We start from the raw sequence: 14,782 nt of genomic DNA, 5'->3' as shown, positions 1-14,782 counted from the left end.
TTTGCATGTGTAGGTGAGGCTATGTGTGCAGCTCATCTTTGGATAGAAGGAGCCCCTCACGTACAACTCGTTTGAAAAGAGTTTTCCCATAGGAGTGCCTTTAATTATTCGGATGATAACTGAAACGTCCTGTTCTATCATAGAGTCTCCAGGCTGAGTCATAGGGCTGGGCCAACAAGCGCTGAGAAAAGGTGTGATTGAGGCCCCTTTTCTTTCATAAACCTGACTTAACCTGGACCAGCCAGGTGTGGTGATGGGCGTCTACAATAAATGTGAGTGCATGTGGGAATTGGTGTATATGAAATAAATGACTTGTCAAAGTCTAGAATTGCTTGGGTTTCACTTGATTTCTCTGTCCTGTTAAGTGATAATCATGACTTTTGCAAGCCTACAGATCATTACATGCAGGAAGCTCCAATTCAGCTTAAACATACCCTTTCACATGCCTACGTTATCTTTGTTTAAACAGAAATACAATATACGTTCTGTATTGAACTGTAAATTTCACTTTTCGCTGCATTCGTAAACTACAAGATACTCTCAATAACTAACAATATATTTGTACAGATCTTGCTTACTGTTGTTAATACTATGCATTTAGCATAATATTTGGCTTCAGAAAGATTCTCTTTTGGGTGTGCAATGCAATGCATGCTTGGTTTATTGTACTGAAAGATCTGCTACAGTATTACTACCACAGTTATCATGTCACTATCTGGGGCATAACGTCAATGAGATGTTCTACATTATTCACACATATCTTCAACACTACACAAAATAAAAATGGTAAACATGATTATTTTTAAGATTTGACATTATTGATCAGTGCAAATGAAGGCATGTCAACAAAAACACTGGAAAATATATACTATTTATATCATTACAGGGAACATGTCAGGAGTTATTTAATGAAGGACACAAATCTTTCTCTTTCTACACACATCTAGACTCCTACGTTGTATATGGTGTGATATAAACTCCAGTTCATGGTCTTAGGGGCAGCAGCTCTGAACACACCATCTCCGCTGGGATTCGAACCCACAACCATCTGTGTTCTTACAGCCTGAGCTAACATGCTGCTTACCAAAGGAGAACCCACAGGACTTTAAAGTCATCAGTGAGAATTCTTTGATAGTTAGATAGTTTGTTGGCACCAAAACGTAGTTGTCTGTACATGGAAATATAAACAAAATCCTGCATGGGGGCTTCTCAGTGGAGAAAATGGATGGTAATTCAAGATATTAATAAAAACTATAACAAAGTGTTTAAATAATACTAAGATAACACTGGTTATAACATGTATTTTTATGAATGCATGTGTATGTTTATTATCTTTTATAATTTTCTGTATACTATGGCTGGTCTTCATTACTGTATATTAAAAAAAAATAAAAAAAAGTTTAAAAATGTACCACTCCAACACATTAAGTTATCTAGCATTCTTGACACGGATCATAACTTGCCTTTGATAATTACTGTAAGCACTGTTTTGAGGGGCAAGGTCACAACAGTGCTTTTTACCTCTTGATACCAGATCAGACTGGCATGAGCCAGCTTGTAGTGAAAAATGCTAAACTAACAAGGGAGGCCTCTTTTTACTTTTCTGAATCATACTTTTGGCCTGAGCACCATAAGACTCACTAAACATCCTCAGTGAGAGTGTCAATTACCTCACAGTTGAGACATGTCCTCACAGAGTCATAAATGAATTGTTTGTTTTATGATGTATTTTGACTCTAAATATGTTGTTGCTTCTAGCTATTGGTGTATGAAGTGTCACTGACATCACCACATAATTCACAAAGTGTAAGTACATGCATAAAATTGCCGTTAAAATTAAACAGCGGTGTTTATTAAATTAGCTGTCTAGCTAGCTAATATTTATTAAATTGACAGATGGATGAATGAATGGCATTTTAAAACAATTAAATTACTGATGAATTAATTGAATTGTTCATAAACAATATATTGTTCATTTTCAGTTCATTGTTTATGCATTACGTGATACTAATCCTAACTATACTGTAAAAAACTATGTTTTACAGTATATACAACTTTTAGCATTAAAAAAGTATCAGTTTATGTAGAAATGAACATTTCTTAAAATAAAAAAAACAAACTGTAAATTATGTAAGCTTGTTGCTGCCACAGGATAAAAAAAATGTAACTGCTTCATTATTAAGTATTACCATTTTGTTTAATTTGAGTTCTTCAGTTTCACAGTAGGGCAGTGTCATAAAACTGCTGTCTGTGAAGTGATTTCTACCCTGCAGCACTTTTAGTACTCATACTACAATGACTGATTAGGATAACATGGATACACCTCTTCCACTTGGGCGTTTGAGTGTGTTTTCTGTCGGTGTGCTGTGTGAACATGTTGCCTTTTTATTGTAAGTGTAAGAGAATTTACTAGAATATTTAATTCACATAAAGAGCTTTAGTCAATAAAAACTAGGAATGATGTAGCTAGTGCTAAAAGACCATCTTGTGGATCTTGTCAAGTCTCGACAGATCAATCTTGATCTTGGCATCTTTGGTTCCATGAAGAGCCTTTAACATCCATGGAAACTTTTCTTTATATTGGAAAAAAGGCTGAACTGTTCACTGAATGGGGCTTTGGGAAACCCTAAATGGATTTTCTATGGCATGACTACGAAACCACTTTTATTAAAGAGTGTTTTTGAGTTGTTCACTGGCACTGGTTTCTGTAAAGCCACTCATTGAACAATATATTTTGTGAAAAGTGCTGCACAAATAAAAAAGCTGACAAACAAAAGCAGAGAATGTATGAATCAATGCAGGAGACATTAGCATAAACTGGAGTGGATGGGCTTGAAACTTGTTTTTAACCAGCATCGCTTCTCAATAGGTGTGGTCAGGATGATCTATGACATTGTTCTAATTCTTCATTATTATGTCCTGTGGGTAAGACTGAGAATGGACATCTGAGACTCTGGAAACCCTTGGGTCATATTGACCCTGAGGCGTGGTGGCCCGTATCTGTTCTGTGCTGGTTTTAGGATTCAGAAAGCATTCAAACCTGTAACTCTTGATGGTCCTGACAAGCACTTTTACTATGCAGAGAAAAGAGTGACAGGCAGATGTCCAAAAGGCATGTATGAACTCATACACTGCAGTATTACACCACTAACATCTGTTATATTTGTGTTTTTTGTGCATCTCACATTAGTCATATCACTCTGTAAAAGAATCGAAAATATGGATTCAAATATTTTGAGTTTCATCTTCTGGTTATGAGCTTGGTGGGCATGACTGAACCTGTGCAACAGCTGTATTGTTATATAAATTCTGTACTTTTCCCATGTTTCTGCGATGCATCTTTTTAATAATTGCAGTGACATGAGTGTTGATGCTGACCTAACAGCAGTGGCACAGCTTGACTTCTCAGTTTATGAGGGTGCAAGTGAGAAAGTAACATGATCTCATTAGTAAAACTACATAAAAAGTCATGCATTTGTGTAGATACTTATGTACATTATTATCGACAATGGTAAGACACCAGCATTTGACATATGAACAACTTTAGAAATTTACAAATGTTTACAGATCCCCTTTTGGGTCATAGTTTTATTTATTTTTATTTTTTTAATGTATATCAGATTTTGTCTGATTTTCACTGAAAAAAAAAAATGCTGTAAAAAAATTCCAGGAATTACTAGTAAATTTCACAAACAAGAACAAAGACACAAGTAACACATTGACTTAAATATCAAATTTTGAAGTAGAAAAACTGAAACAATATTTTCTTGTAAAACATCTTTAATTAAACCCTCAAAAAACTTTTTACACAGTACAGTAATGATTTTATTTCATTTATTGTATATATGACAGCTAAAAAGACAAATGCACTATAAAATTGTACAAAACTGCACAAAATATAAGTATAATGTAAAATATTCCAAAATATTTTTTACATTTCTAAAGCTGTGCATAATGGAAAACCGTCCACGTTTTAGATGCTGTTAATATGTTCATATCGTTTCAGTGCATATCCAAATATAAAAACACCTATAAATGCAGTAATAATGAGATCAGGCAGGAGAAAGTCTAAGCTTGAAAAATTGATTCTCTGAAATTATTAAAGCATTCATCCTGTACAATTGGAGAATTGGTCGTGCAAAGCTTTCTGTTGAACCTGTCTGGATGTTTGAAACATGAAGACATCACTTAGGAAGAGAAATGATATTTGCTGGAGCAAAGGGTTGTCTGGCTCCTGTTTGTTCTCAAACCTATCTGTGAAATATATAGACAGTGTGCAGAGAAAGTGTTATTTTCAGTGTTGGAGGAGGAGGAAATATCTCTCGATGTGTGAAATTTTAGCCTTAAGGCAAATGCTTATTTGGTAATATTTTTTTTTGCTGGAGACAATACATTAATTTTATTCAGATTAAATTGCATCTGTTCATTTGATCAGTGCCAAAGTGATTTATAGGTAGGCCATAACTTATCAGTGAATAGAAGTGGCTGTATTTTGGTTGATTTGGGATTGAGAAAGGTGTGTCAGTGTTTGTCCCACACCAAAAAGGATTTTAAAGGCACTAGTCTTATGGGTTTACACGATGGTTAATCATCTTACTAAAAGTAAACACAACATGCTTTAAACAGACAGAGGTGTTAAAAGGTTAATATTTAAGAATGTGGGTTGTGAATAGAGTTATTAAGCCATGTTCTGATTTGTTTGTTTTACATGAGAACGTGATTCATAGGTGGTTTTATGTTTTCTGTAATTGGAAATTGTCATTGTTTTCTCACACCAGAGAGAACATTTTCAGCAACACATGTGAACAAACATTTAAACGTGACATGAATTAATTTTTAACACTTTAAAATAAATTATTTAGTGAGTTACAGGATTCTGTATATCAAAATGTTCTCTTAATGTAAATGTATAGGGAACAGACAATGAGTTGTATTAGCAACACTTCAAAGTTTGAAAATACAACTTCCAACCGATCTTCATTACTTTGAATTAATTTTACAAAATGAAAAAAAAAATTGCTTAAGGCTTGAACAGCTCTGCTCCCAACCACTAGAATATGGAAATAAATTTTACTGTACTTCTGACTTCACTACAAAAAAAAAAAAAAACATGATTTATGATTAAGAAAGAACAAACATCTACCAACTGGCTCAGAAAAATCCACTTATATCAATAGGAAGACAAGTTTATTTCCCACTGACAGATAATCGTTCTTGTTTTAAGCATGAAATAAATTTTGTTTAATTTTTCAAGGCTTCATTTTACATATGCATCTCAAATAAATGTACCTTAAATATTTGTATTTGAATAAATGTAAATAAATGTATGTTTAAATATTTGCATTGGAAAACAAAACAATTATGAGGAAGATTTTTTTTTTTTTTGCAATGCATGCAATGTTTAATGCCATTTATGAATTAACATTTTTTTTTGAGTGTGTAAAGGCAAATTAAGACTTTTTTAAGACCCGCAAAAGCCCTACAATTTATTAGTGTCTATACATGCATATGACACAACTGCTATCTGAAAAGTGCTTAAGTTATTAAAAAAATATTTTTTTTTTAAACTGAAACTGTATTTATTAATTTATGAAGTATTTGTGTATTTAATCAAAAGAAATGAAATAAACTGAAATAAATGGTTGTTTTTGTGGTATCTGAAGTGTTTTTAGACGATAGTGGAGTCATCTGGTCTGTGTGTGCATATGGTGAAGCAACAGAGCGTGTGAAAACGGTTTGAGAGGTGTGCACAAATGACTCTTTATAGATGGATGGAGTACAGAAGATCTGACTGCATCACACCCAACACACACGATCAGTAAGCAGTGAAAAAAAAACTAAATAGTGTAGTTATCAATAATACACTGCAAAATAGCAAAATCAATAATAATGGGAGCTATTTTGTTTGGTTGAACTGCAAAACTGTTTAAACAGTAGAGCATCACACTAGTAAAACTAAGTTCAATTCCGGGGAAATGCATGAACTGGTAATCTTGAATGCAGTATATGTCACTTTGGATCAAAGCATCTGCTGCATGCATGAAATTACAAATATTTTAAGTATGGGTGATACAGGAACAACACACTTCAATCATAGGATTCTCAAGAGGCACACAGAAAAATGTCTTACTTGCACAACCTCAATTCTTCTAATAACATTATTAGTCTCAAGTTAAGTCCTGACATGAATCAGTTATCCCACCAATGTTACTGAGCGAAACTGTGAGGCCCAGAGGACATACATGAAAACCTGTGTGGCATAACCTGCCTGACAAGAAGCAGTTCCACTAGTTCCCTCTCTCACACTTTTCCACAGCTTTGCATGATATCTGTGTGCATGTTCTACTTTTGCATCATTTTAATCTGAATGTAAATGCACTGAATGCATTTGAATAAGGTGCTTCTATCAAGTACTCACTATATAAAAATAATGAACAGGAAAAAATATAGAATTTACCCTGAAAAGTCAAAATAAGTTAAAATGACAAAAACAGTTCAGTCCGACTACACTGCAGTTAAATAGCTGTAATTCATCAAACACAAGCAGATGCAAGAAGATTTTTCAAATCCCAGCATGTCAAATTAATGTATGTGTTGCTAGACACAAGTGTATTTCAAACATTTAGGTTCAAGCTTATTAGATGTAGTAGGTCATTCAAATAAAGAGCTAAAAATGAGCCATTCATTCCTATAATCCTTTAAAAGTGAATTCCCGTACTCACTGCGTTCCCCTCCCATCGTTTGCTCTCCTCCTTCTTTTCTCCACCTAATATTTCATTGTCCTGCCACATCCCAACCCTCTGGCTCTCTGCTCCTGTACCCAAGTGAGAGCCCTGTTGCCCAAGATATGCATCTGTGGCAGGCTTATCTCTGTTCATAACCAATGACCGCTTCATTTGAATGAATCCCCCTTTGGAATATTACTAATAATAAATACACGAATGCAGAGAAACACATTCATTCAAGGTACATTTACATCAGTGTGTTCCCTAGGAAGTAAACCCATGACCTTGTGATGAATTTGATGATAGACATACCATGATCTTTTTGTTTTGTAGACGATCACTTGCTTTGTCTGTTCAACTGTTTTTAATGATTATGCGGTCAAATTAAATTCTGTTATGAGTGGTTCTTGCTATTAATAGTGAGACTATTACTATTGCGCATAACTAGTTCAAAATTAGTATCACGCTTCAGCATTTAACTTATCCTACAAGATTTGTACAGTAGATAATAATAAGACCTCAAATTATGCAGTTTATTAAGGAGACATGCTATTACTGTTTTTTGTATTGATCATACTTATACACCATATACACTGAATATATGCACAATGCACAGTGAAAATGAATGTGAAACTTAAATTCAGCAATTACTCTTTATTTAGAAGACATGTTAGGGTTCTTAAGATATACAGTGGGTACGGAAAGTATTCAGACCCCCTTAAATTTTTCACTCTTTGTTATATTTCAGCCATTTGCTAAAATCATTTAAGTTCATTTTTTTTCCTCATTAATGTACACACAGCACCACATATTGACAGAAGAACACAGAATTGTTGACATTTTTGCAGATTTATTAAAAAAGAAAAACTGAAATATCACATGGTCCTAAGTATTCAGACCCTTTGCTGTGACACTCATATATTTAACGCAGGTGCTGTCCATTCCTTCTGATCATCCTTGAGATGGTTCTACACCTTCATTTGAGTCCAGCTGTGTTTGATTATACTGATTGGACTTGATTAGGAAAGCCACACACCTGTCTATATAAGACCTTACAGCTCACAGTGCATGTCAGAGCAAATGAGAATCATGAGGTCAAAGGAACTGCCTGAAGAGCTCAGAGACAGAATTGTGGCAAGGCACAGATCTGGCCAAGGTTACAAAAAAATTTCTGCTGCACTTAAGGTTCCTAAGAGTGGCCTCCATAATCCTTAAATGGAAGATGTTTGGGACGACCAGAACCCTTCCTAGAGCTGGCCGCCCGGCCAAACTGATCTATCGGGGGAGAAGAGCCTTGGTGAGAGAGGTAAAGAAGAACCCAAAGATCACTGTGGCTGAGCTCCAGAGATGCAATCGGGAGATGGGAGAAAGTTGTAGAAAGTCAACCATCACTGCCGCCCTCCACCAGTTGGGTGGTCTCAGTGCAAGACACATGAAAGCCCGCATGGAGTTTGCTAAAAAACAGAGAAATAAGATTCTCTGGTCTGATGAGACCAAGATAGAACTTTTTGGCCTTAATTCTAAGTGGTATGTGTGGAGATCAAGTCATGAGATCAAGTCAATCATCTAACAGGTGCTGCTAAAGGAGGAGTACACTGAGAAGTGCCTGGTTCCCACAGTGACGTTCAGTGGTAGTAAAGCTTTTATACGGGAAAGTATGAGTGCTGAAGGTGTGAGGGAGTTGTGCTTCATCAATGCTGTCATCAATTCATACACCACTGTGTGATGTAATACAAAAACCTGAAACAGAAGATGCTACCCTCTCCTTTTGTATTTATTCAGAGGGAGTGTACTCATTTATTTTTGCTTGATGGATGATAAAACATTTGAAACACCTTATAAATTAGTAAACACCCTGGTAAATGCATAGTAACATGATAACATAACTCAGAGCACAAGCAAATGTTGCACAAATCCTCTTTAGAATAAATGAAAATCTAGTTGATGTCCTTATAGAAAACTAGGACCAAACCTGATGAGGATCTAAAGGGGCCACCAATGGGTGAGATCTAATGCAAAGCTAATAAAAAAGGGTGAACTCAAAGAGGGTGTGTCCTTACTCCCTTGTTAAAAAGGAAACAAATAAAATACTTAATCTTCAAATCCACTGTGTTTAAACATATATTGCACAAGTACTATATAAAAACAACCATAGCATTCAAAATTACATCAACACTAGAACCTTTACTGGACATTTATAACAGTCATTGTTTCAGTGGCTGCAACAGATGCATAATGTACAATCAGTCTGAGACATGATCTGTTCAGAAACAGCAGCCTTATGTCTTGATTTAAGACCATGTGTCACTAACGTTTGTTATTCTAATGCTGGTGTCAGCAATGCAGCAACAACAACAGAGCTGTCAAGGTTTTGGCCTTTCTGAAACATATTTGGAAATAAAAGGTGTGTAGTTTCTCGAGCATGAAGCCCTGAGGATTTATGGCAGAGACTAACGCTTTTTAGTTTCCCACTGCCTAATTTGTGTGTTTGTAGCTACACAGGCACAGGCACATATCCATGATGGAATTTTCTCGTCCTTTAATAAAAGACCCCAGAGTACTGTAAGGTTAGGGTCTGTCATGTAAGAAGTGTGTGTGTATGTGGAAGCTTTTGCCTTAACCTGTCTTGCACTGCAGGGTATATGCTTCATCCTCTGCTTAATAAAAACATTTTTCCCCCTGTCTCTAACACTGACAGACTGCACTGTGCTTCATCACAGCTGTCAAACCTGCAAATCTGACTCCAGATCCATTTGCTCTCTTACATAGCATGAATGTTATATCATCACATATCTATGTAAACATGTCCTCAATGAATGCATGTATTCAGTGGGCCCATAATATGATTTCATCTTTATATGAGGTCAGTTATGTACATTAGCTCTAGTGTTAGAGGTCAAATTCATTGTGATTTTATTTAAATATTTTTATATTAAATGTTTTACATTAATTTAAATATTTTTAAATTAACTAAATAAAATTATACAATTAAATGAATGTAATTTATTTGTAATAATTTATTAATGTAAAAAATAAATTAATTTAAATTCCATCTGGATGTCTTCGGCTTCTGTCACAGCTTTTAGAAGTGCACTGAATGGAGAGGACCTGCCCACATCTCTAGTACAGGCTCCTGATAACCAGTGTAAAAAGAGGTCAAGTTAGTGGTGACCTTTGAGTGATAATCAATCAGCAGAACTTTTTTGAACAGCAGAGTTCTCCAATGGGACTGTAGCTCGTACAAGCAGTGCCACAGGCCAAATGTCAGTCATCTGTAACCAACAGCTTTCATCCCTACAGCATGACGCCAACAGCATTACGATCGAGTCTGCCAACTCAAATCCACCAGCAGTTATGGGAATCTGATAGTTTGAAGTTTGCATTTGATCTAAATATAAAATATTAAGACTTAATACATTTGTTAACAATTAAAGATATGGATGAAGTTCATAAACAATGTGTGTAATAGACAATTTTAAACATTTCTCATGCCGGTTTGCTATTGACTCTGTATGCTAAGCAAATGAACCACCAGATCTCACTGGTTATGAAAATAGACAACTGTTTGATGACAGACCGGTTTCAACTCATGAGATACAGTATGTGTAACAGTAAATTGGAGCTTGAACTGCTGATAGTGGGGGAAAAAAGCCAATAAAATACTGACATTTGTCATATGTCATTTATTATGAGATATTCTGGCATTCTGCCATTACAAATATTGCAGAGCACACACTTCTCCTCCAGGCTTGCACGCACCCCGTTTGGGAACCAGTGCAATTGAGTCCGAAGTCTTTTTGAAAGCAGTTACAATTGATAACAACACAGTCACTGAACACAAATGTTTTTTGTTGTAGTTGTTGTTGTTGTTTTTACAACATAGCATCTGTTCTAGTGTGAACAATTATTGTTGCTACAACTATGACTGAATAAATACATAAATTAATTAACATTAAGTTAATAACATTTATTTATCTGGGAGCTTTCATATAGATTATTCAACCACACAGAATTTTCATTGGAATAGAGTAAAAGCTTGACAGACAAGGATTTGTGGTCATTGACTTTTAAAATGAGGGTTAGCAAAGGGTAATTTGGCAAATTTAAAAGAATCACATTAAACATCATAAGCGTATTGATTTATGGAATTATTTATTTACACTTTATTAGGCCACTTTATTAGGTACACTTATTAAATTGCTTGGTAAAACAAATTGCTAATCAGCCAATCACATGGCAGCAACTCAATGCATTTAGGCATCTAGACGTGGTGAAGACGACTTGCTGAAGTGCAAACCGAGCATCAGAATGGGGAAGAAAGGGGATTTAAGTGACTTTGAACGTGGAATGGTTGTTGGTGCCAGACGGGCTGGTCTGAGTATTTCAAAAATTGCTGATCTACTGGGATTTTCACACACAACCATCTCTAGGGTTTAAAGAGAATGGTCCGAAAAAGAGAAAATATCCAGTGAGCAGCAGTTGTGTGGAAGAAAATGCCTTGTTGATGTCAGAGGACAGAGGAGAATGGGCAGACTGGTTAGAGATGATAGAAAGGCAACAGTATCTCAGTAACCACTCGTTACAACCAAGGTATGCAGAACACCATCTCTGAACACACAACACGTCGAACCCTGAAGCAGATGGGCTACAGCAGCAGAAGACCACACCGGGTGCCGCTCCTGTCAGCTAAGAACAGGAAACAGAGGCTACAATTCACACAGGCTCACCAAAATTGGACAATAGAAGATTGGAAAAACATTGTCTGGTCTGATGAGTCTCGATTTCTGCTGCAACATTCAGATGGTGGGGTCAGAATTTGGCGTAAAGAACATGAAAGCATGGATCCATCCTGCCTTGTCTCAACGGTTCAGGCTGCTGCTGGTGGTGTAATTGTGTGTGGGATATTTTCTTGGCACACTTTGGGCCCCTTAGTACCAACTGAGCATTGTTTAAATGCCACAGCCTACCTGAGTATTGTTGCTGATCATGTCCATCCCTTTATGACTACAGTGTATCCACCTTCTGATGGCTACTTCCAGCGGGATAATGCACCATGTCACAAAGCTCAAATAATCTCAGACTGGTTTCTTGAACATGACAATGAGTTCACTTTACTCAAAAGGCCTCCACAGTCACCAGATCTCAATCCAGTAGAGCAGCTTTGGGATGTGGTGGAACGGGAGACCATGGATGTGCAACCGACAAATCTGCAGCAACTGTGTGATGCTATCATGTCAATATGGACCAAAATCTCTAAAGAATGTTTCCAACACCTTGTTGAATCTATGAACGAAGAATTAAAGCAGTTCTGAAGGCAAAAGGGGGTCCAACCTGGTACTAGCAAGGTGTACCTAATAAAGTGGCCAGTGAGTGTATATATATATATATATATACTGTATATATATATATATATATATATATATATATATATAAAATGTATTTTTTTTGTTGGTTATAGCGCCCCCTAGAGCAAACTATAACAAAAATTTAGCATCTGTCCTACGTATGTCCTGGTTTAAAAGTTTAACAATTATAATCGAGCTTGGGCTTAGTGTTCAAAATTGGTCAAATGTTTTTTTTAGAGAATTCTATCCGTGAATAATAAATTGATGAACATGTTTTTGAGTATCTTTGCTAAATTATACACACTTTCTTTTAATTGTTCATGTGAAAAGACCTAAGACATGGGCGTCCTAGGCCATTTATAGGGGGGCTGACTACTCAGAGGCTTTGCTATTGGTTCCATAAACTGTACACGAATTCGTGATCACCTCAGTGCCCTTTAAATGTCTTATGAAAATGGCGGCAGACTAATATCGGCTCCTCCCTGTCTTTCAGCATATTCTTTTTCAGTCCGCAGCGCCGCAGACCGAGAAACAGAGAACAAGGTGTGTGTTTATCAATAGATTGTCATAATATCTGCATTGCATACAGTATGTGCAGTTCATTGTCATAAAAAACTTTATCTTTGACAATAAAGCAGACTTGTATTGACTTGATAAATACAGTTTACAAAATATCACCAGGGAGCAATCGGCTCCCCATCTACTGTAAGTTTCGCTGCGTTCACCCCTCATCACACAACAGGTTTATATACATTTTCTTTCTCTCTCTCTCTCTCTCTCTCTCTCTCTCTCTCTCTCTCTCTCTCTCTCTCTCTCTTTATATATATAATAGCTATATTATACCCTCATTGGGGGCTGAGCCCCCCTACAATAAAAATCCTGGAATCGCCCCTGACCTAAGACAAGTTAAAAAGAGACTTACTCAGACAACTTGCAATATCAGATATTATATTGACAGACAGAAAGCTTGTGATCATTGGATTCCATAGAAGTGATTTTTGAATTTTGATTTTAACCTTTACATTGCCAGAAAAAAAGGTATAGGCCTACAGCTGTCATGGGGGTGGAAAAACCAAAAGGTACATCTTTGTACCTTAAAGCTACATATTTGTATTTTAGAAGTGCATATTAGTTTCTAAAGTGTACATATCAGTACCTTTTTAAAGGGTACCTCCCCAGTGACAGTTTTGTACCATTTTTTTAAAAATAGAAATATAAATTGTTTTTATTATAGCACCACCTAGTGTCAGGTGGATGTCTGTTCACATTCATGAAAGTCACTCAAAGTTTGAATCTGTCCTAGTTATAGCATCTTAACAGAGAAACAGGAGCAGAGACTTTATTTAATAGAACTAGATTCAGGGCTGGATTGTGACTAAAAATCACTTTCCTGGTCTCCCTCGATTAAAATCTCTTTTCTGGATGGGGGATGTCATTCTCAGTTGAAATCGTGTCCTAGTCGAAGCGATATTTACCTTACCCCCTCTGGTTTGGTGCCCTGGGCACGTGCCCGGTAGGCCTGTGCGTTAATCCAGCCCTGATTGTAGGCCTATTTAATAAAATGTTAAAGTTGCTCTTTAGCCTATTAAGTTCGTGCTAACTCTTAAAAATAAAAATTCTGTATTGGCATCTGTGGTTTCATAAAGAATCTTTTACATTTATGTAATCTTTCCACTGCACAAACGTTCATAACAATGGAGAAAATGTACATTTTTAATAATTAAAAAAAAAATAATAATAATTAAATTATTAAAATAATGGTTCTTTAAAGAATGGATCACTGAAGTTCTCTGGGAAACCCAAAATTATTATTCTATGCCTATGGCATCACTGCAAAGCCCCCCTTCTAAACTATTGTTTTTAAAAAAGTGCATATTGTCCATCCATCCATTCCCCCAAATGATTATCCTCTGTAGGTTTGAGGGTACAATAGTTTTTGTGAGGAAGAGACTGAAATTTAAAGGGATAGTTCATGTTTATCTGCTTACCCCCAGGGCATCCAAGATGTAGGTGACTTTGTTTCTTCAGTAGAACACAAATGGAGATTTTTAACTCAAACCATTGCAGTCTATCAGTCTTATAATGTAAGTGGATGGGAATCACGGCTAAAACATACAATAAAAAAAAAAAAAAAAAAAAAAAAACACATACACAGACAAAACCAAATTAAAACCTGCGGCTCGTGACGATACATTGATATGTAAAGACACAAAACGATCGGTCTGTGCAAGAAACTGAACAGTTTTTACAGTATATCATTTTTTACCTTCACGCAATGTCCTTTTTGTTTGATCAGATGTTCTTTATTTCCTGTAGTTTCACGGTCCCTACGAGCTATGGTGATGTCATCCATATCATACACTCCCATCACATTTTTGAGCTTACAGGAGATGTGGCATGTGACGGAGAGCAACACTGTAGATTTTATGATAAAATATATATATATTTTCAGGAAAGAAAGTTATTTTTCATTAAGATAATTTTTTTGCCTAGCAATCATTGTGTTGTAGATTCAATAATTTTCTTACATAACCTAAAGTAGCTGTTTCTCTTGTTCAATTTGATGCTTTGCATTCATGCTAAATTCAAACCCACATGCTAAAACAGTTAGCTATGCTATGGTTGTAACATTTGTAACAGTTCATAAATACCCCTTATGATGATTCCAATGAGTCCAGTTATCACATCTTATGTTGAGGCACAGTAATTTGA

This window comes from Cyprinus carpio, chromosome A23 (genome assembly GCF_018340385.1).
Source record: "Cyprinus carpio isolate SPL01 chromosome A23, ASM1834038v1, whole genome shotgun sequence".
NCBI lineage: Eukaryota > Metazoa > Chordata > Actinopteri > Cypriniformes > Cyprinidae > Cyprinus > Cyprinus carpio.
The sequence above is the reverse complement of the archived record's forward strand: the minus strand, read 5'-3'. Positions refer to the sequence as shown.